Raw genomic sequence first — 26,247 nt, forward strand, 5'->3', positions numbered from 1 at the left:
GCTACACAACACCCAGCTCCGTGTGCAGGTGGCGGAGTCCCCCTCGGTGCACCAGAGGTTGGTCCTGGCAGAAGTCACCAGAGTTGGAGACCTCCTGGACTACGACTGGGGAAACTGGCTGGATCCCATGGGGCTCTCCAGACCTCATACTCCCTTGCGCGTACTTCAGGAGGTGAGGCCCGCTTTGCCGCCCGCTGTTCGGGTCTACCTCGACCGGGTCCTAAGGGAGGGCATGCTCTGCCCACCCTCCACCCCAGGCCCTCTGGACCTGTTCATCGGGCCCCTGCCCTGTGGACCCAACCGACCCCCCCCGTCCCTTCACCGTGAGCCAGCTACATGAGCTGCAGCCAGTCCATTTCCAGACCACGCCAAGGAAACATCTATACACGCTCGTGTTCCACACCCTTCACGTCCTCACCCTCGTGTCCCACCCTGACACAAAGTGGCGGGACCTCCTGCCACCTCTAGAGGATGAGGAAGACCGGTGGGCCGGCCTATATTCCACCTTGGTCCCGAGGCCCGCCGGGGATATCAGTTGGCGGCTCCTTCACAGGGCCGTGAGCACGGGCATGTACTTGGCGCAGTTCACCCCAATCCCGGACACCTGCCCCTTTTGTACAGCCAGTCTGCCAATCAGACAGATATCAGCCCTTCAAAAAAAAGAGAAAAAACCTCAGGTATGTCTGTTTTATAACTGAAGAGCACAGCAGTTTCTAGGACCTTGCTTATTGCAATGACAAACATTCAAGCTAGTTGAAAACGAATCCTATTCAGGAGCCAGCAACAGTGCTTTATTATTTTTCCTCTGGTTCTAAAAGGTTACTAGATCATAACCACTCATTAGACTCCATAGAAGTTAGGAGTAGAAAATAGATTTTTTTTTTGCCTTCTTCCAAAACTATCCAAGGCATGTTGTCTTTAAACTCCTTAGTAATTCAGAATGTAGCTTGTGAATGTAGCTGCAAAGTTAAGAGGAATAAAGCAAAATATTTTCCACTTCAGACATCTTTGGGAATGTGGAGATTACCTTTTTCCCAATTCTCTGTGTGACATCTCATTCCTCTTGGCTGCACTTGGCCAAAACTTGGCAGCATTTGTAGTAACCCAGCTGAAATGGGAGCCAGGGTGGCCCTAAAAACTCAGGTGGTTCAAGCTACACTTTGCTCTAATAGAATGTGTTGCATAGTGGAACTTTCCACATTAGAACCATCTGTCTTTCAAGGACCAATAGGCTGAAAACAATTTTTTTGCATCATAAAACAAGGAAATACTTTTCCCCACTCTGTTTCCACGTTTACTTACCCATAATATTGTCAGGTAGATGGCTTTTATCATTATGCATAGCTTCATGAATAACACTTTAGTGCTGCAGCCTGCCTAATAAGGAATCAGTGCAAGACGTTATCTTGCTAATATATATGGACCAGAAATATGCTTTTGTACTGGTGTAAGAATGTTTTATTTCTCAGTCCCTCTCTGCCTCAGGAAGCAGGGTTGCATGATGGATGAGATAGTACGGAAGCATAAAATGATGAGGCAAATCATTTTTTTTTTCATATAAAGTTAAATCTTTAGCAAGTTCTAATTAACAGCAGTTTTTCCTCCCCTTGAACATATATAGCTTGTATTCATGAAGATGAATTTGAATATCCACAGCAGTGGGGAAGCTGTATTGCTTCACCTGCTGTCTGACCAGAGGGGATAATAATACTGATTTTGAGGCAATGCAGTTACTCAACAGTGGTCCATAGAGAATAGCAAATAGAGGTCTTGTTTACATCAGGGGGCCTTGTCTAAATTTAGCACCAGGCACCAAAAAGCTAAACTTCTCATTGTACTAGCATACTTTCCATTTATTAGTGGTGCCAGTGCCCTTACTGTAAAGCCCAAAGGCATTGGGGCCAGAACTTTGACTTCTTGCATGTCTCTAGATGTCCAGCAGAAAGACCAAACTTGCAAATCTCCATGGTACCAAATCAGTGGAGTTGCCAGATAAAAAAAGACTCATTAGAAAGACACAGCCCTAGCACACTGAGTAGTGTCACTCCATTCTGGTAGAAGGGGTCCGACTTCTTTTTTTCCCACAAGTCAAAGACAATCTCTGCATAAGTGGACAAGAGCAATTCATACATATTTGCATTAAACTGCAGGCTGTAGATAGGAAGATGCATTTATTTTTGAGCCTTAAAGAACAAATGTAATGGGATGATACTTTATTATAGGTATACAATCATAGAATATCAGGGTTGGAAGGGACCTCAGGAGGTCATCTAGTCCAACCCCCTACTCAAAGCAGGATCAACTAAATCATCCCAGCCAGGGCTTTGTCAAGCCAGGCCTTAAAAACAGGTAACCCATTCCAGTGCTTCACTACCCTCCTAGTGAAAAAGTTTTTCCTTATATCCAACCTAACCCTCCCCCACTGCAACTTGAGACCATTACTCCTTGTTCTGTCATCTGCTACCATTGAGAACAGTCTAGATCCATCCTCTTAGCTGCTTTCAACTACCTGAATGGAGGTAACAATCAAATCCCCCCTCATTCTTCTCTTCTGCAGATTTAATAATCCCAGTTCCCTCAGCCTCTCCTCATAAATCATGTGCTCCAGCCCCCTAATCATTTTTGTTGCCCTCTACTAGACTCTTTCTAATTTTTCCACAACCTTCTTGTAGTGTGGGGCCCAAAACTGGGCACAGTACTCCAGATGAGTCCCCTCTATTTGGCACTGGTGAGGCATGATCATCTCCCTCCATCTACTGGCAATGCTCCTACTGATACAGCCCAAAATGCCGTTAGCCTTCTTGGCAACAATGGCACAATGTTGACTCATATCCAGCTTCTCATCCACTGGAACCCCTAGGTCCGTTTCTGCAGAACTGCTGCCTAGCCACTCGGTCCCTAGTCTGTAGCAGTGCATGGGATTATTCCATCCTAAATGCAGGATTCTGCACTTGTCCTTGCTGAACCTCATCAGATTTCTTTTGGCCCAATCCTCTAATTTGTCTAGGTCCCTCTGTATCCTATCCCTACCCTCCAGCGTATCTATCACTCCTCTCAGTTTAGTGTCATCTGCAAATTTGCTGAGGGTGCAATCCACGCTATCCTCCAGATCATTAATGAAGATATTGAACAAAACCAGCCCCAGGACTGACCCTTGAGGCAGTCCGCTTGATACCGGCTGCCAACTAGACATGGAGCCATTGATCACTACCCGTTGAGCCCAACGATCTAGTCAGCTTTCTATCCACCTTATAGTCCATTCATCCAGCCCATACTTCTTTAACTTGCTGGCAAGAATACTGTGGGAGACTGTAAGTCAAGGAATAACACATCCACTGCTTTCCCCTCATCCACAGAGCCAGTTATCTCATCACAGAAGGCAATTAGGTTACTCAGGCACGACTTGCCCTTGGTGAATCCATGCTGACTGTTTCTGATCATTTTCCTCTCCTCAAAGTGCTTCAAAATGGATTTCTTGAGGACCTGCTCCATGATTTTTCCAGGGACTGAGGTGAGGCTGACAGGCCTGTAGTTTCCAGATCCTCCTCCTCCCCTTTTTTAAAGATGGGCACTACATTAGCCTTTTTCCAGTCATCCGGGACTTTCCCCGATCACCATGAGTTTTCAAAGATAATGGCTTTGCAATCACATGAGCCAACTCCTTTAGCACCCTTGGATGCAGTGCATCCGGCCCCATGGACTTGTGGTCATCCAGCTTTTCTAAATATTCCTGAACCACTTCTTTCTCCACAGAGGGCTGATCACCTCCTCCCCATACTGTGCTGCCCAGTGCAGTAGTCTGGGAGCTGACCTTGTTTATGAAGACAGAGGCAAAAAAAGCATTGAGTACATTAGCTTTTTCCACATCCTCTGTCACTAGGTTGCCTCCCCCATTCAGAAGGGGCCCACACTTTCCCTGACCTTCTTGTTGTTGCTAACATACCTGTAGAAACCCTTGTTACCCTTAACATTCCTTGCTAGCTGCAACTCCGATTGCGATTTGGCCTTCCTGATTTCACTCCTGCATGCCTGAGCAATATTTTTATATTCCTCCCTGGTCATTTGTCCAAGCTTCCACTTCTTGTAAGCTTCTTTTTTGTGTTTAAGATCAGCAAGGATTTCACTGTTAAGCCAAGCTGGTCGCCTGCCATATGTACTATTCTTTCTACACATCGGGACGGTTTGTTCTGCAGCCTCAATAAGGATTCTTTAAAATACAGCCAGCTCTCCTGGACTCCTTTCCCCACCATGTTATTCTCCCAGGGGATCCTTCCTATCAGTTCCCTGAGGGAGTCAAAGTCTGCTATTCTGAAGTCCAGGGTCCATATTCTGCTGCTCTCCTTTCTTCCTTTTGTCAGGATCCTGAACTCGACCATCTCATGGTCATTGCCTCCGAGGTTCCCATCCACTTTTGCTTCCACTACTAATTCTTCCCTGTTTGTGAGCAGCAGGTCAAGAAGAGCTCTGCCCCTAGCTGGTTCCTCCAGCACTTGCACCAGGAAATTGTCCCCTACACATTCCAAAAACTTCCTGGATTGTCTATGCACTGCTATATGGCTCTCCCAGCAGATATCGGTGTGATTAAAGTCCCCCAGGAGAACCAGGGCCTGTGATCTAGTACTTTGTTAGTTGCCTGAAGAAAGCCTCATCCACCTCATCCCCCTGGTCTGGTGGTCTATAGCAGACTCCCACCACGACATCACCCTTGTTGCTCACACTTCTAAACTTAATCTAGAGACTCTCAGTTTTTTCTGCAGTTTCATACCGGAGCTCTGAGCAGTCATACTGCTCTCTTACATACATACTCTCCCCCTCCCCCCTTTCTGCCCTGACTGTCCTTCCTGAACAGTTTATATCCATCCATGACAGTACTTCAGTCATGTGAGTTATCCCACCAAGTCTCTGTTAGTCCAATCACATCATAATTCCTTGACTGTTCCAGGACTTCCAGTTCTCACTGCTTGTTTCCAAGGCTTCTTGCATTTGTGTATAGGCACTTAAGATAACTCGCTGATTGTCCTGCTTTCTCAGTATGAGGCATGAGTCCTCCCCTCTTGCGCTCTCCTGCTTGTGCTTCCTACTGGGATCCCACTTACCTCAGGGCTTTGGTAATAGACTGGCCATGTTTGCCTCTGGCACTCTGCCTTGTTCAATGGATTCTGGTGACTCTGGGGTGCAGCTGCCTCATTACCAATGCAGAGGAAGTGGGAGTATGCCTCTGGCAGAGGGAACTAGGGTTTTGGAAAGACAGGTCCTGAAAGAAGAAATCATACGAGCAGCCAACACTAAAGAGAAGTCTTTAGGCTTGTGTTTTATATAGTTATTCCAAAAGTGCCTTTCTATCAGTAAATCAGTCCCCAAGAAAGGTATCTTTTGGAATGTCTGGGTGTTTTTCTTTAGAGTGGGATAAGGACTCCACCCATTTACAGCAACATGTGTTTATATCTCCATGTTCCCGACTCTAAGCATTCAAAAAGAATGAGTCAGGCCTCAAAAAATCATGAAACTGACTTAAAAATTTATTTTGGATTATTTTTGTCTTTGGGTTTCTGAGCCTTCAGGGTGCTTTTAAGGAAGCACATTTTCAAGCTTTTCTCCACAACCATGGGGGCTAGAAACTTTTGTTTAGAAAGAAAGAATGGAAAGAAGAAAAAAAAAAAGAAAAAGCTGAGATTCTCCCACAATCACTTGATTCTGGGAACTGGGGCTTTAAGAAACACCACTTACTATGAGACTAGCACTAAAATTGTGAGAGTTGGCAACACTGAATTATCCATAGGCTCTAACATTAAAAAAATAGGGAGAGTAGCTAAGGAATCTTTTCTTATTTTTCTACTTTATTTTTTGCATGTACCTTTGTGGACCTCCTCTAAAAGGATAGTTTTTTTTTTTTTTCAACATATAGTAGCAGCTACAACTCTTGGAGGATTTTTACCAAAAGGACAGATTTAAAGATAGGAAGTTGGGTAAACTAAATATGCAGTGTTGACACTGACTGAAGATTGGAATTTACCATTCAGTAGGGGTATCTGCCTTATCCACTAGCAGATATGCCTCTCATGAGTGATGTTTACCTCACAGTTATCTCATGATAAATTTCAATATGTTCAGTACTGTTACAGTACATATACTATATAGCAAAAACACACTCAGAATACCCTTTGCCTAGTGGTATATAGACATGTTTTTACATTGTTAGTGAACAGAGCAAACCACCTACCAGTGGCTAACAAAACTGCATATGTCTGATGCAATATTCTGGAATAACACTCTGAGAGGTGTGCACCTCATTACCAGAAAACCATTGACAAACTGGGGGAGGTTCAAAAAATTCCCCCAAATGATCAGGGACTGGAGGAATTGACCTAAGAAGAAAGAGTAAAAGAGTTAAAGATGTACAATACAACATAGCAAATATGTACAAAGTGATAAGGTAAATATATATGACTAAGCAATGGATAAGATGGGCCATAAATCTACAAATGTTGGAAGGCTCTATTCGCAAATGAGGCAGTGGACTTATTAATCATAGTAAAGAGAGTATAATTCAGAGTAATGTCCAGCCAAAAACGTAACATGTGGCAGGATACTTTCAAGAAGTATTAATAATGATCAGGACTCTTAATTCTTTCCTTCACATTTGCTACACACTGTGGAAAAGGTTGGGGCTTAAAGTAATCTCTAAACTGTGCAACATGACTTACAAGTTAAAGTATTAAGAAAAGGGATAAAGTTTTTTTTTAAAAAAGGAAAATTTAAGATGAAGATGTCTTAGGTTATGGAATCATTTCTGAAGTGGTGGCCATCCTAGCGATTATTGAGAGGAACTCTGAATTCTGCTCTCGGACCACTTGGAGAGAGAGGTGATCTTGAAAGGTTAAAAGATCAGAGACAGTACAGTTCTAATCTTTTATTTTGTACACCTACTGTGTTATGTTCACAGCACACACAGAGAGAACTTAGATAAAAACAAAGTCATCTAGAGGGAAGGTTGCAATTTATTTTCTTAGACTTCAGAATGACAACACACAAACCTGCCCAAAACAAAGAGACACAATCAGGTTGCTCCCTGAAGCTGAGAGGCACAATTCACCCACCTTGTTCTAGGCTCTCTCTTTTTGGACTGACTCTTCCCTACAGCAACCTGCAAGCAGAACTCGGAATCCCTCCTGCCAATGTCTACATTGAGCTGGGAAATGTACTTCCCCGATCATGAAGACATACTCAGACTCTGGATGAGCTAGGACCTAAAAATAGCAGTTGGCCTGTGCTGGCACATGTGGTGATTGGGCTAGCCACCCAAACACGTAGCCAGGGTGTCAGGCAGGATTGTACTCAAGGTGGCTAGCCCAAGCAGCTGCCTGTGCCTGCTGTGGACACACTAGTATTTGTAGGGGCTAGCTCAAGCACAGCTAGCCTAGGTACATCTGTGAGAATTGGGAATCGCACCTCTCAGCTCAAATGTAGACATACCCTTAAAATGATAGCTTGCAATACCCAAACAGTACTCGATTCACCATATAGTGCAACACAGAAATCTCAGACTCTTCTTGACAGATGACCCTCCAATCCCACCAGAACAACTCCAGCAAAAGACTTTGCAAAGCAAAAGGTTGTTTAATTTGTAAATTGCACGACACAGTTTTGAGATTACTTTAAACTCCAGCCTTTGCCACACATTGCAACGACAGGGAATGAAAGGAGCTGAAAGTCCTTATCTTCTGAAAGTATTCTGTTTCCTGTTAAATTTTCAGCCAACAGGGACCTTTGCTGAAGTCCATGCAGATTATTTTGGAAGGACGTTGCCTGAAGGCTTTGTTTATTTGGAAATATAAAGGCAAGTTTCACATCTGCTAATTTGGAAGTGTTATTAATGTTTCTAGCAAATAATTATCAGATATAATCTCTTTTGGTTAAATAAAATCCAGCAACAAGGAAAAAAAACTTGCTGATTGCAAATTGTTAACATACTGAGGCTAGTGTGAGAAGATTGTGTACCAAATGTATCAAAGCTCTCAAAAATACTTTCCATAGGGACAGTTTATCATCATTATTCATGCTAAATAGTATCTTTTCTGCAAACACGCCCACTGAATTCAGTGGGACTACTCAATATGAGTAAGATACTACAGAAATGTGAGCATGGGGTCAGAATCTGCCTCCTTGTAGTTAAAGGAATAAGGGCACATACAAATGGTTATTTTGAATACTGTGATATTATCAGGAAATCAGGTGTGAAATCCTGGTGTCACTGACATTTGTAGGAGTTTTGCTATTGACTTCAATGGAACCAGAATTTCACCCAATAAGGAAAATGGTATATGTCATTTTTGCTATATATATATATTTTAATAAAGCTTGTTTCCCCCTAAATAGTCACTGATAATTGTTTAAAAATGTATAATTTGATCCTTTCCCAAGTGTGTTTTGTTTTGTTTTACAGGAGGACGAGTGTTATAGTGTTAATGTCAACACCTAGCACAGTAAGGTCCTGGTCAGTGATTGTTCTGGCTCCAGGTGCTATGGTACTGCAAAAACAAAGCAAAACAAACAAACAAACAAAAAACCCTGTAGCTCAGAATACAAAGTTGGGGAGGGAGGTAGAGTGTGGATAGCCATCCTGGTCAGGTGGCTAGTGATTATTCACCCCACAAATTTCTTGCAGGCTGATCCAATTTCCACTGAAGTTAATGGAAAACCTCCCACTGACTTCAACAGAAGATAGATCAGGTCCATATTGTCTATCCTCTAATAACATTGATAAGCTTAATGATTCTCCAGTAAAATTACCTGGCTCTTGAATTTTCATCCAGTGTTACCAACTGACCTCCACTATAATGTGCCAATGTAACTCCTGGAAGCAAAGGGCCTAAGAGCAAAATGCAACCCTGATGTAAGTAGGTTCAACACTTCTGAAGCCAATGGAGTTGCATTCGCTTCTGCCAGGGCTGAATTTGGTCCTAAGACGCTGGGATCAAAGTCAAAGCAAATGTCCAATATGAATGTTTTATAGTCCAGCTGTGCAAGATTGATATTAAGGTTTCTGAAAAGCTTGCTAAGGCCATTCATAAACTGGACTCGAAATGTAATTTGCTTTATTATAGCCTGAATTTTTTCCTACTATTTTCTTTTTAAAATCTGTGAATCTTTGGAACTGTAAAAAAAAAAAAAAAATCCCTCAGTTCAAACATCATACAGGAAATCCCGGACTGAAAGATTTGAGCTTGTTGGAGTTCATTAATGCCATTATTGTAACAACAAAGAATCCCCATTTCCCACGGAATTATCCGAGTGAATCATGTCTGTGAGTGACAAAAATCCAAGATGGTGAAATAGCCATCCATGTCCCTGTGAAGTGACACAAGTCTGTTGGTCCCATAGTGTGAGTGGTTCCATTTCTGTCACCAGATGGCAATGATAATGGGCTACTCTGGGAAATAAACACTTATGGTGGCCTCATTTTCTGACGTGCCGAGCGCTCATAGGCTCTCATTGTCTTCAAATGGAGCTTTTGATTATCAGCACCTCTGCAAATCAAGCTTCTATTGTATATTACATTTTGTAAGGGAGGAAAAGCATTTTCACTGACTGGCTCACACTACTCCTTCACCTGTAAAGAAAGCAAACATGGTCTGTGGGAGAAAGCTGTGTTGTTCAGTCAAATAATTAAGTAGCCATGTCTCCGAGGGGTTTTCTTTTTAAAGTCTGATGTTGAGTCCTTTATCTTTGCTCAGGAGAACAGAAAGTATATCTTTAAATATGATATCGATGTGGCCTGACCCAGATGAAAGCTGCTTAAGTCAGTTTTCCTCAATCCTGTTACTGCATATTAACTGTGAACAGGATTATCCTCCAGTCTTCCAGTCAAGCTGTTCAGAGAAAGCAATAAATAAATGAATGAATGAATGAAAAAGAGAGAAAAGCTTCTCCTTTTGTCTGCCTGCAATGGGACCAGTAGGACAAAGATTTGTCCTGACCTCCCTTCCTGTGCCATTAAGAATAACACCCACTGCTGTTGTATGTTGCGGAGCAATTGGTTAAAATTCAAAACAACACATTTCTGCCATTTCTCTGTGTGTTTGTGTCTGTGTGTGAGAGAGAGAACTTAATGCTGTTGAAAAGTACTGGATCAATAGCCCTAGAAAGTGAAGTCCTCTTTTCCACACAGTACACCTAGCACAGAGAGTATCAGGGAAACTTGTAACACTGCCCAGCCATTGTGCCTCAAACTTGAGCTGGAGGGATCGTTCCTGGGTCAGGAGATGGGTAAGATTATAGTTCAGTCTCCATTGCCCTTGGCCTGTCTTCTGAGACAGAAAACAGTGGTGTGAATTAGTGCCAGTTGTGGTTGTGGCTTTTTGCATTATTGATAATAGTATTATTAATGATAATAGTATGACTCTATGTCTTATCACTACTGCCCTGTGTTGGGATGGTGAGAGCTGTACTTAGAGTTCAAGCAGACATGGTGCCTTCTTGAGGCACATTGGCTCTATAGATTCTGCTGGCTAAGATGTACAGGGAAGTGTAGTTGTTTTGCCATCTCTTAAATAGGGGCAGTCAATGTGGTAAAGAAAGGCTATAGCCACATCTTGTCTGCAACTTCCTGCAGGGTGCCTAGTGGTTCTAGCCCTTGCACAGATATCTACAAGGGATGCTATTCAACCAGCCCCCTAAATGATTGACAAACTTGGGGAGCTTTTTATGCTAGTACCTACCCACCCTTGCATATGTAACCCTTCTGCCCGTCAGAGTTGGCAGCAACAAGGGCCGGGTTCAATATCTAGGGGATCCATTCCAATAACACAATGCAAACCGGCTCGAGCCCCCACCCAGTGAGCTGGGACAAATATATACCACCCCCTCTGGGCGCCTCCAAGAGGCAATACTTCCCCTCTCGCAAGCACCTAGTCTGAGTGTAGCAAAAAGCCTTTTTAATAACAGAGAGAAACATTGTGGCATTATGTTGGGGAAACACCACCAACAGAATTCATAACACAACCCATGAGCAAAAAACCCACCCCAAGCAAATTGGGGCATGCCCTTTCCCTTTGGTTCTTGAGTCCAGCAACCCCAAATCACCCAAAGTCCCAAAAGTCCAATGACCCAAAAGTCTCTGTCCCTGGTCAGGGCAGCCCCAGAGTTCAAAAGTTTATCTGCAGAGCTTTACCTCCCAACCTGGGTGGAGATGGGGGCGGGGGTAAAAGGCACCTTACATGATCTGAAGCTGACCACCCCACAGCTCCATAGGCCTTCACTGTGCTCCACTCCACCAGCTGCCCCAAGAACTGCTTTGCTCAGCTCCACTCCGCTCTGCAGCCCACAAGCAGCGTCCGCCGTCCCACAAACTGCTCCACTAGCCAGTCCACGAACTGCTCCGCGTCCCACCAGCAGATCCCGCCATCCTATGAACTGCTCCACCAGCCTGTCCACAAGGCACTCCAGCCGTCCCGCAAACTTCTCCACAATATATCTTCAGGCTCCCCCCCTACTTAACACAATGCTCAGCAATGTCAGCTCTTAGTCAGTTCAGCTTTTTGGTGAATTCAGCTTGTAGTAGGGGAGCCTCAGTGCTGGTGCACCATTAGCCCAAAGTGAGCTCAGCAGCCTGTAACTAGACTCCGAATGAAATCAAAATTAGCTCTGATATTCCACAGTGGAGAGAGGAGGAAGTGCAATTAGCATGTAAGGCCCTCACCAAGGGGCCCATGCCATCAAGTATTAATACTTGTCCCCAACCTCTCTCAATTCACAGAGTTTTGGAACCCATGACCCTTTCCTAGCGAGGGCTACTTAGCTGATGGTGAGTCCCTCCATCATAACAAAAGGCCAAGTACAGTTCCAAGCACAGTTCCCATAATCAGGGTAATAATAATTTATTCTTTCTGCCCCAATAACAGAAACACTGGGGATCCCACAGCAGCCAAAGTGACCATTTGGGCAGCTATGGCCTCATTCTAGGCGGGGTGGGTGTGCCTATGCAAATGAGCTTAGCCCCAAAGTTCTTTTCCACAACTTGCCACACCTCACCACCAGATATCAGGGTGGAGCTCTTCCTGACACTGCTTACACATACAATCCAGCCCATGATAAAAAACAAACAAACCACACGCTAATATGGAATGTTCACATTTGCACACTGGGAAATGGACAGAGACCTGCCCAACTCCTTTCACATAGGCCACTGAATAGCCACCATCATTGCCAACCACTTGTTAAAAGCTAAAGGTAATGCAAATAACAATGAATATAATGTGACTCAGGTAGCCTGGATTAATCTGGAAAATTTTCACTGTTTCTGAACTCAGTATGTTTTTTCCTCTAAAACTGTTTTAATGGAAACATCAAAGCAGTTTCTGCTTAAAATGATATCACACTCTATATGTGTTTGGGTTAGGAATGGTTAGTAACAATCTTTAGCATAGCTGACTTGCAGTTGTCTATGAACGGCACTGTTTGTCTTAAGAGTCTTGCTCTGCAGATGCTGAGTGAGGAGGCTGCATGACTCAGCAGTGGCGGAGCCTGACTGAGATGTAAGTCTTTCAAGTTCTGTGAAATCAGATGCTGCCAAATCACCTCTCTGCCAACTGCATGGAGGCTCATGTTATGGCTCTCTCGAAGACCATGTATAAAGACATATTTTGACATTAGTAGACTCTGCTGATAATCCTCCAGGAGTTGCTTGGAGCTGGTGGCAGGGAGACTGAAACTCTTTTCTCTTTGATAGGACATGTAGGGATTCAAAAGTATGTGTGTTGAGGTGGGGAAGGTAAGGCTAAGGTTTTAACACTGATAGCTCAGTGGTTTGAGCATTGGCCTGCTAAACCCAGGGTTGTGAGTTCAATCCTTGAGGGGGCCATTTAGGGATCTGGGTCAAAAATTGGGGATTGGTCCTGCTTTGAGCAGGGGGTTGGACTAGATGACCTTCTGAGGTCCCTTCCAACTCTGATATTCTATGATTCTATGAAATATTCTGAGATGAAATAAACATCAGTAATGTCCTGGTATCTTTAAAGCCCTGACAAATAAGTTTAGAGCACTGACATCATACTACATATATCAAACCCTCTAAAAATCCTCATTTCTCTTATCTGTGAATTTCTCAAATTCCATTTTCTCTGTCAGCTGTTACTTCTCATTTGCCACTTTCTTTTCTGGGGTCTTCTGTTGTTTTCAGCCTTTCCTAATAGTGTTGACATACCTTCTAATGTTTTTTTTCTTTTGTTTTTTTTGTTTCTTCCATGGCTGTTGAAATGAAATATTTTCCTTCATCATTTGTAATCATACTTATTTGAAGATCAGATTAAATAGTGTGTGTTTTAAGCTATTTATGTTAAAAATATTTTTTGCAGTGTTCTTGGTCCCCAGATATTTGAGAGACAAGCTGAGTGAAGTAATATCTTCATTGGACCAACTTCTGTTAGTAAAAGAGAGAAGCTTTTGAGCTACACAAAGCCATTAATTCACTTTTTCCAGAAAATAAATTAGATGCTAGTGAAAACGACCAAATCCATATCTTGGGAAACTAAAGTCAATTTATTTCTAGACCAGGCACAGAATGGACTGAGTAGTGTGAGCTTCCCCAAACATTGCACTGTCAACAGGCTTCAAAAGTGATCATCAGGTTTGCCTCTAGAGGTGAGTGCAGACTTCAAGTCACCATCTAAATTCAGTTCTTGTTCTCTCTGCTGAGATTGTGACTAGATGCGTAAACTCATGCCAAATAGCATGAGGAGTTTTGTGTGTGATGTGGATACTTGTGCCCTATGAACTGAGAGCTCTGTGTAGCTTGAAAGCTTGTCTCTCTCACCAACAGAAGTGAGTCCAATAAAACATATTATCTCCTCACCTTGTCTCTCTTAAAAATATTTTAACATATACAATTATTGCACATGGAAGAGGAAAATAATGGTGCACAAAATCATTGGAATATGGACGCAGAAATGAATTTCTATGGGCACATTGATTTACATCAGCTGAAGATCTGGCTTATAATGTATTCTAAATACAAAATATAGGCCATATGGGATGATTTAAAGGACACTGGGCCAAATATATTCCTGCTGTAACTCTTGCATTCAATACAGGGAGGCATTGGAGCGGTAGAGCTGCTTTACTGCCTGCCTTAGGGTTATGGACATTGTCACAGAGAGAGAGGGCTTTCTGAGATTGATGGATAGAAATACTGAAGAAAAATGAACCTATAGATATGTACAGAGAATTAATAAGGTGAACTCAGTCCAGTTCATAGGGCACAAGTGTCCACATCGCACACAGAACTCCCCAGGATATTTGGCATGAGTTTACTCTTCTAATCCCAATCTCAAAAGAAGATCCTAAGGACTGAATTTAGCTGGTGACTTGAAATCTTCACTCAAGTCTAGAGACAACTTTGAAGCCTATTGGCAGTACAGTGTTTGGGGAGCTTGCACTGCCTCACCATATTGTATCTGGTCTAGAAATAAATTGACTTTAGTTTCCAATGTATGGATTTGATAGTTTTCACTAGCATTGAATTCATTTTCTGAAAAGGTGAATTAAAGGCTAGAGTTGTTATTCAGGAGCTGAAGATCCATATCACCCACTGGCCAGGAGATCACAGTAACTTCAGGTTTTTTAAATGTACAATGGACTTTAGTCCAAAAGGGTTGTTGAGGGCACTTGAATGGTGATCTTAAGCTTCTGTGGCAGTTATTGCAGGCTGCAGCTCTATAGGGAAAAAATCCCTCCAGGGTGGGATAGGACCCAATTGTGTCCCTTCTGAATGAGACCGGCAGAGCTGAACATAGATTCAGAGACTTACATGCAGGCCTGAGATGATGAGCTCTGATCAAAGAATGAGATGGCATTGCTAGCTGAATTTCAAATAAGAATGGTACATAAAATCAGCAATTTCCTCAGCCTCTGTACAATTACCTGTTTGAACTGATCCTGTTCACGTTGATGAAAATGGGAGTTTTGCCAATGACTTCAGTGGGAGCAGAATCAGATCTAGTATGAAGAACAGAATGTTTTCTAATCTTTGTCATTTTTTGCTCCTTTTATATGAATGGTGGTTGATGAATCACACCATGCTTCCACTACAACTACAATATTAAATATGGAATTGTATCTTTAAAAACACCCCTAAGTAACTGTTGGTGGTATGTGGCTGTGTGTTGTGGGAGGAGCAGATCATATCTGCATATGGATATTCCTGTGCACATGCTTTGGTAACATCTATTTCGAATAAGGACACATCATCCCTTTTTCTGTATATTGAACTTTTGACATAAAATATTTACGATCACTACCTTGTGTTTGCCATGCAGTAAGTTGAGAATATATGTCTTGGTTTATACGGAAGTTCTACAACGTGAGTCAATTATGAAAATGTAAACTTGCATTTTCATGATGAAAGGTTCTTTTTCAGAAGTGGTTTTGCATATCTGATGGTGTAATTTATCACTGAATAACAAGAACAGAGCATTACATTTTCTCAGAAGATTGCTGAATTTCCCTACCTAATTCTTTTCCACTAAGAGAGTTAGCTTATTCCTTTTCTATTTCCAGCACTGACCACTGTCACAAACCAGCCTATTATACTTCCCAGTGTGTACTGCTTAAGTTATAAAGATCTCCCACACCCTTCTTATGGAACATGATCTGCCCAACCACTGTGTGGATTTGCAGAAGAGGGCATGGCACAAGGATCCCACTTGGGTTCTCCATGAGGAGCTAGACATAACTGTGGTCCTTCCTTGCACTTCTCTGAGTACAAAAGCTGTTCCTGGTTGGTGCTGCTAGCCACTCAGTAAGAAGCTGGAAATAGGTGGAGCCACGACCTGACCTCCCCCTGTATCAGCCAGCCATCTCTTTTAGTTGTGCAAAGAAATGTCCTCTTTTGGTAGGCCCGGTGACCTCCACTACCACCCACCAGGAAAACAGGTGTTAAGGAACTCCTGTGGTCAAATCAGCCCTGTGAGCCTTTTCAGGCCTGAGCTCTGTGCAAGGAGGAACTCAGTGCAATAAGGGTGGTACTTGGAGGAAGCAGAGCTATGGCCCAGAGCTCTCAGACTGGTGGCACTAACTGAAGTAAGTCTGTGAATGCCACTAGCCTGAGCCCTCTGGGGAAGAAAACAAGCTGATCAGTTGAAAGCCCCAGCACAAGGAAGAGGGCCTGGCCTTTTGAGGGCCATGGAAGAATTTCCGTTTTGTTTGAACTGCTTTATATCCCTCGTAAGGGAGTGGACACACCAAGAGGCACAGCTGGAGGGCTGTACCCCATCACCCAGAACCAAACTGCGGGGTTGTTGCTGCCCAACGAATGACGTATGAGGTAACTGTGGCATCCGTCCTCACACCAACAGGGCAACCTTGCGGCATGACCTTTGACAACCTGCATCCCCTTAAGATGTATAGCAATGGATCTACTCTTACTGTACACTTGAGAGACTCTGGTTGCACTGTGCTTCTTTGAGGTGCAATGACTGCTGGAATGCTAGCTGCACTGGGGTTGTTCCCTGGTGCACCAGCCCTGGCCTTACGGACACAATAGGCCCTAAATATGGGATAGTATGAATGCTTCTAATACAGTGGGAGTCACCCAGCAAAGCACAGTCATTGGAGAGAATGATGTTTTCACAGCTTTAATTTCACAGCCAGAAATAGTAATATTGGTCTATTTTTCCCCTCTATGAAGAGAAGTTACTTTTATTTTGTATTGGGGTATCTTACATTCTAGTGACAGTACCAGGAAAACATCACTCTCTGCTTGAAGCCAGAGCTCTTTATTTGTTCAGATTGTAAAATTCATATTTGCAGCTAAAGGCAGATGCCAAAAATCTCAGGATGCCCATTGCTTCCTATGCTTCCATGTTCTTGAAATTCTTTCCAGGCATCCTATCATGAGTGCTTAAAAATGCACATTACCAGCATTCTCAATAGCCATAGAGTAGATCATTGTGGGAAGCTGTTGTCTTGTGAACATTTCTAAGATATTGAAAAATTTTCCTTTTCTGAATTGGGATGAAAAATCAACATCTTGGGGAAAAAAATTGTGAATTGAAAATACAAAAGAAAAAATCAGTTCAGGTCAACCAAAATGTTTCATTTTGATAATTTTGAAATGTTTTGATTTCTACTATTTTGTATTTTAATTTTTAAACTATAATTATTTTACAGTTCAGAATGAAAAGTCATTTTGCACCAGAAAACTGGAATTTTTCATTTAAAAAATGTTGGAACATAACAATTTGACAATTAAAAAAAAATCTACATTTTTCCAAGTTGAAAAATTCATCAGAAAAGTTTTAGTTTTGACAAATTGGCATTTTCTGATGAAAAAACATTTTGTTAAAAAATTCCCAACCAGCTCTGATAATGGCACTTCTAAGAAGCTGATTTTGGCATCATATATTCTTGCAACACGGATATCATTCTATTTTGTACAGCCAATTGCACTCGATGCATTGGTTCACAATAGGTAAGTAGTATGATACTATGTATGGTGATTCAGAAGCTCCCACTGTAGCATGGTGGGGTCGGAAACGCCATCCATTTCTGTTACTAGATTTTCTTTTGTCCATCTGATCACTTTCTAGTCATTCTGGGGTAAATTTTCAAAGCATTGCCTGATAATTTACTTATTTAGCCCCGCTAAAGGCAGTAGAAGTCTCTCAGCTGATTTCCTTTGCAACAATTTGAAAACTTTTCCCTTTTAGGTCAGGAGAATCTTGTCCCATGGCTTCAGATCCAGTTAATAAAATGCAAATGATTTCTTACCTTTTCTTGTGTAGGAAGGGGTAAGATACATATTAGTGAGAAATATTTTTGGAGCAATAATTATAAGATTCCAGAGGTGAGTCTGAAAAATACCAAAATAGGACCAGATTCTGATATCCTAATTCATGCTGAATACATTGAGGAGAAGCTAAATTTAAGAGACATGGGGACTTGATTTTCAGAGGCACTGAGCACCTGCAGTTCTGCTGTCTACCTGCTGGAATTATGTTTCGCATCTCTGAAAGTCTGGCTCAAGTGGTCCAGCACCTAGAAAACGAGATGTCCAAGAACAGTTTGCAAAATATTGGCCCAAGTGACTTGTTCAGTGTCTCAAAAGAAATCTGTGGTGGAGCTCTTTCTCCTGATTCCCAGTCCTGCTGACAATCAGTAAGTCGCACAATGAAACACAGCTAGAAGCATTTCCTGTTCAGAAAACAAAACAAACAAAAAAATCTTCTTGGCTGAGGTGTACTTTAAAGCATGCCGCTGATCCTAGCAGCTTCCAAAAGCTGGAACTATGACTCCTTCCTGGGTGTCAATGTCACATGCATCACAATGTGGGGTTAGCTGGTGGTAGATGAGCTGCCATTCTTCTATTATTAAAATGTTGATCAATGGTGTAAGCAGCTAAACTAGGTTGTTTTTTTTTACCCAACAAGTTATTCGACTCATTGGAATGCAGGATAGTTGTCAATGAGATCAAGGATAACATTTTCCCCAAATTACAAAATGATGGAAAATAGGCCAAGCCTGTTGAAAGCTGGAGAAGTTTCAGAATGCATAAGATGTTCAAAATGTTTACATTCATGTCACATTTCTTTTAAATGATGGGTACACACAGATCCCACTTTAGACACAACAAGAATACGTTAGGAATAAAATTTCCTTGCTTTTTTGCATTTGTGTTCGGGTTTTAACTTTATTATATAAAGTCATTATAATTTATCATGCCGATAGGTATATAGGGAGTATTATCCACAGACCATTGACACAATAAACCATGCATTCACAGTAAGTGTGTGCACTAAAAAGGTCTATAAAAAAGCACTGAGTACATGTGCTGTGCTTGCGTCTTAAACCTCTGTATCTCTGCCTCTTCAATTTATGTACCCACAGGAACACGTACACATTTGTAAGCTGAGTAAATTTGTGTTACATTAGAATGGTGCTGGAATTAGAGAAGCAGAGAAAGCATTTGAAAACTGTGAGAACAAAAGTAGTTTCCTCTCAAATAACTTCTAAAGACCAGAATGATGAAAACAGAATTGGACTAGACAATCTGCGCCTGATCCAAAATGTTGTATTCAAAGCTCTATTCCAGTGGGGTAGTTCAGTCAGTTTGAAGATTGAGGCTCATTAGAATAATGTTAACAGAACTGGAGGCTGGTATGAACATAACAAAGCTCTCAGGCTAGGTTGCAAGCCAGGTCGTTAGTCTCCAGCCACAGAAAGTCTGTCTGGTGGAAGGAGGGGTTATGATGGCACAGGCTTCCTGCAAGCCCTGCTCTGCTGGAGGCCAGACACATTCCCACATAAGAAGATGGGATGACAGATGTGTTGATTCAGTGACTCTCCCAGCACTCTTGTGAAACTGCCTTAGGTTCCCTGCTGTAACCTCCCCTTATTGTAAAGTCTCGTAAAATGTAATAGGGCTGAAACCAATAGAGGCTGTATAAATTATTCTTAAAAAACCTATAGAATTTATTGAAGAATGAAACCCTTTCTAATGATAGCAACATGGGAATTGCCATACCGGATCAGACTAGTGGTACATCTAGCCCAGTGTTACATCTTTAACTGTGGTCTGTGCCAGATGCTGTAGAGGAATGCACTGCAGACAATAATAGCATAGCTTGCTGACAGGTAAAGTTTCTTCTGAACCCTTATGAGTTAGGGGTGGGTTTATATCTCTTCCTAAGCTCATGGAGCCAGATTCTCATCTGGTGTAAATTGGCATAGCTCCACCAAAGTCAGCTGGGGAAAAATAATAGAGCTCCACTGCTCTTGAGCTTGCTTTTTGTTTTGTTTTTTAAATTTCGTATAGAATTCTGTATATAAAATATAATGCTTTATTATTTTTATATGATGGTTTAAAAAACCTGCAGGGAAATTATCATTTTCTATTAAATGATATCGAACTTTACTGTAATAATTGGGGGAGTCTGAGTGCAGTAATAACTCTTGCCCTGTCTCGGGAGGCTCATCCTCTCACTGTGTGAGACTTAAGAAACTCTATCTATTTAGCGTATCAAAGAGAAGGTTAAAAGGTGATGTGGTTCTGGTCTAGAAATACCTACAGGGGGGAAATTTCTGGTAAAAAAGAGCTCCTTAATCTAGAAGACAAAGCATAACGTGATCCAGTGGCTGGATGCTGAAGCTAGATACATTCAGACTAGAAATAAAGTGCACATTTTCATAGCTGGGGTAATAAATCATTGGAGAACCTGCCTAAGAAATGTAGTGGATTCTCCATGATTGGAAGTCTTTAAGTCAAGTTTGGATGTTTGTCTTGAAAGATATACTCTATTTCATCCAGAAGATATGGCCTGATACAGGAATTCCTGAATTAAGTTCTATGGTCTGTGTTATGTAAGAGATTGAACTAGATTATCAAAATTATCCCCAAAATTATCCCTTAAAATCCATTTAAGATTCACATTTACACCACAAATTACCTACTTATGTTAGGATCCTGAAAGATGTGAGCACCTGTGAGTAATAGTGATCAGGAGATTGAATCCAGGAGCTAAATAATTAGAGACAGGTGAACCACAAAAGATGTCAAGAGTAAATTTAGCATGAATAAACTTCCAGCAAGGCAGCAGGATCTCTGGGTAGAGGTTTGGTAACCATTTGCACCTTCCTCCAGTGGTAATCTTCAGAGTTCTCTCCCCATTTCTACCCTAGGAATTGGCCAGTTTATTCTACTCCTCAGCTGGGGTGGCAACTTCAGGAAAAAGCAGGTCTGTTAGTCTACTTTCTAGGTCCTAGTGAATGGAAACTTTGCCCTCCAAAAAGCCGGTGAGATTTCATTTCCACAGAAGTTGTGCTAGTATAGAGGGGCTGCCACATGTGATGGGATCTGCAATGAGTCAAAATGCTGTTTTCTTTTTTCTTCAGTGTTAGGGTCACTGGCAGTAGGTGAGGTTTGTGGGGCTTATTAGAGTGTTTCAGAAATGGCAGGTCTGCCTGGTTGCTATGTTGTGACTTTCCTTCTAAAGTAAAGGTAGAAAAAGAGGGTTGAGGTGGGGGTTACTTAACCAAGATCTTCTGATTCTACAAAAGTTTCAAAACTCATCTCAGGTTCATCCGTTGATCTGAGTCTGTTCTTAGTATGACCCAATTGGGTTGTCCATGCCTAATAATAATGGGGCAAATCTTTAAATTGATTCTTAGGCAGACAAAACTATTCTTGAAATGAATGGTTTAGACTAAGGAGTGCATAAAAACAGATTAGGCCTGCTAATAGTATAATTAATAATAAATATAGGGCATGCTGAATAGTACCTTACTATGGGCCAGATTCTGCTAACATTTCTCACGTGATTACAATAATGAAATCAGTGGAACGATATATATAATAAGAACTACTCAGCTTGACTAAGGGAGACCGAATCTGGCCTTCTTCAAGTAGTTCTACTGAAATTAATGGTATTACTTGCAGAATAAGGCTTTCTCAATGTGAGTAAAATGGTAATAGCTGTATATTCTCATTAACTTTGAAACTATTGTTATTTTATTGTATTAAAGAAAAAAGCAAATACTATACTTCAGTGCTTGGAGTATCAGTTTAATATCTCAAAGCAGAAACAAAAATTGCAAGGGAGCAAATAAACTGTATTTTTTCTCATATGGCTGCTAACGACTTGTGTCTGTCATTGCTATTCCCTGTTTATCTGACCTATTAATGGAGGGCAAAATTCCAAAGAAATGTTTAATTAACATTTTGTAATTAGTATTACAAAAGACCCTGCTTTAAAGAACAGGCAGCCCAGAGTGGAGGTCCAGGAAAAGACAAGCTCTTCACCCTGTAATTATTGCAGCTCTTGGCAGTGCTCTCCTTCATCTCATTAACATCACAGTGGGATGGTGCCACTATAGGCGACTGGCAGGTGCCTAACTGCTTTACTCCTGGGGAGACTTTTACAAAAGAGGTCTTTTTCTGCAAGTAAGTTTGAAAGCTTGCCAGCAGTGCATCTCATTCAAACTTTGCACAGTCTCATGCTTCCCAAATACCCTAAAGTCTTTTGATTTGAAAAGATAATATGCTTTGTGGACATGTTTTTTTTTTGTTTTTTTGTTTTGTTTTTTTTAATAGAGAGTAAGAGAGCTCTAGGGTTGTATCTATCACAATCACATACTACTTAATTAGCTTGTTTAATAGAAAAAAATATGAGGGGAGAGATTGTGGGTGGCTTGGAAACAAAGAAACTGGAATCCTATTTAAGGCACCAGTATCTTCATTGAAACAAATTAAAAAAATCTGTAAAACACTTTGTGTGTCAATGTTTTGTGTGCGTCGAAAAACTTTTGCTTCTAATTGATTCCAGGGCATGCTTTTCTTTGAATTAAACTGTAACAGCTCTCTCAAAACTAGTCTCAAAACAAACAGTCTAATGCACTGATGGGTAATGGATCTTTTATGGAAACAAGTTAGTTTGATATTGCTCATGGTATCAGCCTTGCAAAAAAGCAGTGTTGTCAACTGTTGTGATTTTATTGCTCTCTTGTGATATTTGATGATTTTCTTCCATCCTCAGATTCTGGAGAAAAGTAGTTTTCATGAGAATCTTAGCTTTAAGTTTTAAATAAAAAGTTTGGAGAAAAGCATGAAAACATGACCTGAGTGTATGTGGAAAGCTCAGATACCGGAAGACAAGAGAAAAGAACCACAAATTTATTATTTTTATAGTATCTTATTATTTTAATTCAGTGTCATCTTTTTTGAGGCCTGACTCATGATTTTTGAAGGTGGGGGGTTGGCAATAGTGAAAATTCTCACTACAGCTCTGAATAAATCAGACTTTAGCAATAGGTAGAGAGGACTTAAGCCTGCAAATCCTTACTCACTTGACTCGTGCTGCATATTAACTTCATTGGGACTACTCACCTAAGTAAAGAGTTTGAAGGATCATGCCTATGATTTACAATACTTAGTACAATACAATACTTAGTAATTTGATTAATATCCATAGCAAAAAACCAACAATCGTAGCTCGTGTAAAAAAAACTTCTGTTGATCATAAGTATAAGTGCATCCGAGACAGCACTTACAGCCGCAGTATGGGAATCAAGGCTCCTTCATTCTAATCTTGGAATTGCCACTACTTGCTGGGTTACCTTGTGCTCGTGACCAAAACCAGAGGACCTATGATTTTTAAGATCACGTAATTCAATTTATTTAAAGAGAATGACAAATGCACTTATTAAATCTATCAATTATTTGAATTGAGATGGTGCCCAGTATCCCTAGCCATGGACCCAGTTGTGCTAGGGTCCGTACAAACACAGACAAAAAAGACAACCCCCTGCCTCAAAGAGCTTACAATTTATGTGTAAGACAAGAGACAGCAAATGGATACAGGCTGATGGGAGAGTACAAGGAAATGATGAGACCACATTGGTCAGCATAATTGGAATTGGTCTCAGCACACTAGCAGCCTAGCTATTGTCAAGCAAAGGAGAGCTTTAGATTTGAAGGTGGATAGTGTGCTGGTTTTGTGTATTTTAAGTGGAGCTCCTCCCAAACATGAGGGGCAGCATGGAAGAGAACACAAAGGTGCTTGGTTGAGAATTTAACAAGTGGGCAATGGAGGCTAGCGTCGTGGGCTGATCAGAGGCATTTCAATAATGATTAAAACGTAGGTAGGCTGTGAGAGGCTGTGGTACTTCAACACAAACTCAAGATGACCACAAAATGGCACTCAGGTGTCAGGTGACTCATCCAAATCTTTAAGCGCTAACAGATGAAGACTCAAGAGTCCCTCGGGTCAAAAGTTGAAACTTCCATTTGTCTATGTAAAGGGGCATAACTCCAGTAATTGGGTGTTTTTAAAATAGATATACACATGAAACAACACTAAGGCCACAATCCTGCAAATACTTAATACACGTGTTTATCTTGCAAGGCATTTGCTGAAAAGGTAGTCCCTAAACTTGTATTCTGATCTATGCCCTTTTGTAGAACTCCATTGACTTCAGTAGAACTCTGTATAGGTGTAAGAATTTGCCTGATTGAATCACATTGTTGGATCAATGCAGTAGTGTTTTACTGGTATACCTCCTTCATACAGAAGGATGGGGATTCACATTTTTTTATGTGATGGAAACTTTGGCCCTCATCTAACAGCCCTTAAAAAATCTGGTGAATTACCCATGTGTATGAAAAAGGTGGGCAGTATTTCCCTAAATATAAACCTCTCTGTGCCATTCCATTACTCTTCTGTAAAATGGGGGTAATAGTGCTTACTTACCTTCTAAGGCCTTTGTGAAGCTTAATTAATATGTTTTCAAGTGCTTTCAGATTTCTCTTAAGAAAGGGGCTAAGAGTAGACTAATATGATAATGATAGTAATAATCTTACAATATAATGAATGAAATGATAAATCACAATCCCCTTCTCAAATGACTTAACTCATTATGCTTTTCCTCCATCACCCCAAAACAAAAACTGAGACCCTCTGACTACACAGAAGTTGATTGTCTTCTTTTCCTCTCCACCTTTTACAGTCCACATGAATGATGCAGGTTCTAGGCTTTTGCTGCTGGGGCTGAGCAGGGAAAAAACCACAGCTCCAGCTTGAAATACCTGGGCAAAGGACGGCAGAACCCAGGTTTCAGGTGTTGACATTTGTAAGAAAAGATATGTGTAAGTATATATGTGAGAAGGAAATCTGAGAAGGAGAAGTTAAGGGAGAGGGAGCAGATTGTGTTACCATATCTGTTCCTTATCAGACTTTTGATAATTTAGCAATTTTTATTTCTCTCTCCTCTGTGTGTGTGTGTGTATTAGTTGCTCCTTCAGTACATACATTACTCAAACTGTTCCTCTTGTTTTTACTTTCTCATCAGGTGTGTGCTCCTTCTGCAGGTCACCAGGGACACAGAGAAGCACTAGACCCAGCATTGTAAAGGCAAACCTTGTAACTGAGATAATGGAATGAAAAGCACAGAAGTTCAGAGACAACACGTCTAGTCTTGGCAATGCCCAGGAGGTGAAAGCTGACCTGGAATAAAGCAATGCATGTGGTACAGATGTAACAGCTTTACTGCAGATTATAGCTAGCAATCATTTATCCACAAGGAGAGTGAACAGAGATATAGTCAGGTGAAAGGCAGGATGGCGGGGACATCATGAAACAAGACCTTACAAAGCCGGCTGATAGTGGGATATAGACCAGATTAGAACTGCTTTTCTGAGCATTTTTAATTATTCTCCATTGATTTATAGGGGGAAAATATATTTCCCTTTTAGCTACTGTTTTAGGATGTATCGATAATGTAATTAGTCTTAACTCCCCTGCCAGTACAGAGCTAGCTGAAAAAAATAGCAGGATAGGGTACCCAGGATGAGAAAACCACAGGACTGGTGTTTTAGCTGTTCATCTCTGAAGGCTTGAGTCCAAATTGTGTCTTATGCCCCAGTACAAATGAACTTGGTGATCTATTGCACATCACAGAATTACTGTTATCTTAAAAGCTTTCAGAGTAGCAGCCGTGTTAGCCTGTATCCGCAAAAAGAAAAGGAGGACTTGTGGCACCTTAGAGACTAACAAATTTATCTGAGCATAAGTTTTCGTGAGCTACAGCTCATGCATCGGATGAAGTGAGCTATAGCCCACGAAAGCTTATGCTCAGATAAATTTATTAGTCTCTAAGGTGCCACAAGTCCTCCTTTTTCTCTTTGTTTTCTTAAAAGTTCTTCCAAGCTGACAGCTACAGTGGGGAAACATTTTTGCATTATGCTTTACAATATGGTAATGTATAGAAACATTCAATAGGTGTTTTCTATATGTTTATGAACCAGCTTTTGGAATTTAACAGAACATTGTATCTCTGCTGTAATGTTCTATAAGATGGTTCGATTAAAAAAATGTCCATTAAATGATAGATGCTTCCATAAGTATATCTGAACTATTTTGGAAAGTTTGTAGAGTACCTGCACAAGCTATTTCTGGTTTAAACCAGTCCTATTAGCTGATCATTTTCAGAACCCCTCTCTCATTATGGCTAACATTTTCAAAAGGGATTAGTGATTTTTGTATGTCTCTATTTTTTACAGTCCAACTTGAGACTCCCTAAAAGGGTACGATTTTCAGAAAATGCTGAACATGGGCCCTCATAAGGGTGTCTTAAATTGACAACCCAAAAACCGAGGCCCTCAAAATTACTAGTCACTCTTTAAAATGTTGACCTAAAAAGCTGGCTTTTTTAGTTCTTAAGCGTGTTCAATAGTCTTAAAATTCTAAGAAACCATATTTTAGA

Source organism: Eretmochelys imbricata, chromosome 2, assembly GCF_965152235.1.
Source record: "Eretmochelys imbricata isolate rEreImb1 chromosome 2, rEreImb1.hap1, whole genome shotgun sequence".
In the NCBI taxonomy this organism is placed as follows: Eukaryota; Metazoa; Chordata; order Testudines; family Cheloniidae; genus Eretmochelys; species Eretmochelys imbricata.